This window comes from Haematobia irritans, chromosome 3 (genome assembly GCF_050003625.1).
Source record: "Haematobia irritans isolate KBUSLIRL chromosome 3, ASM5000362v1, whole genome shotgun sequence".
NCBI lineage: Eukaryota > Metazoa > Arthropoda > Insecta > Diptera > Muscidae > Haematobia > Haematobia irritans.
The window spans coordinates 223,492,785-223,493,631 of NC_134399.1; positions in this window are offsets into that span (position 1 = coordinate 223,492,785).

Here is an 847-nt window from a genome sequence, read left to right on the forward strand (position 1 = left end):
CCCCATATTAATCAAGGGCCACATGACACTCGTCACCTTTTTGTTTGCCCAGCTAAGCCTACCCGTCTCACTACCAGATCACTCTGGACACACCCCATCCTTGTCGCAGAGTTCCTTGATCTGGCTGCCAGCTGAACTACACAAGCATAGAACAAAATGGATGAAGCTACGTTAAAAACTGTTACAACAACATAATTATTATATCAGAAAAAGTTAAGCTATTGCAATTAATAAAGTTTGTAATTTCAGCAGTGATGTTTAGCAAAAACTTTTAGCAAACACAGTATTTGTTTGCTATTTCAGCAGAAACATTTTTTTGCTATAAGGCCGGTATTAATTTCGCAATATCGCGCAACAGTCATTTTTCACGGTTATTTTTCTTTAATAAATGTTGAAGGAAATAAACTTAAATTGTTGCATTAGAGGGTGTAATAATTTTATTCTTTTGAAGTTTTATTTTTGGTTTTAGCGGCTATACTTGAACTTAGCAGCAACCTTCAACATGCTTGATGTTTTTTTAAGCTTTTTTGGACAAAGAATCCTGACTACACATATTTCAGCCTGGCCTACTTGGTATTTCCATAGTCTCCAGTGGAGATCTGGCTGGGGAAAGTAACTCAATTTGAATTCCAAACCCCTAAATCTTATTTTAATTCAGCAATAGACTTTAAACATATATTCCGATTCAATAATTGAATTAATAAATGCTGCAACAATTTTGCATGTATTCTTCTATTCTTAGCAATGGCGTAGTTTCTTTTGGATGATTAAAATTTTTCTGGAGTTTAGGAAGATTTCAGGGTATAAGAACCTAGTAATAGTTTTTATTTTAAAATGGATTAAAAAA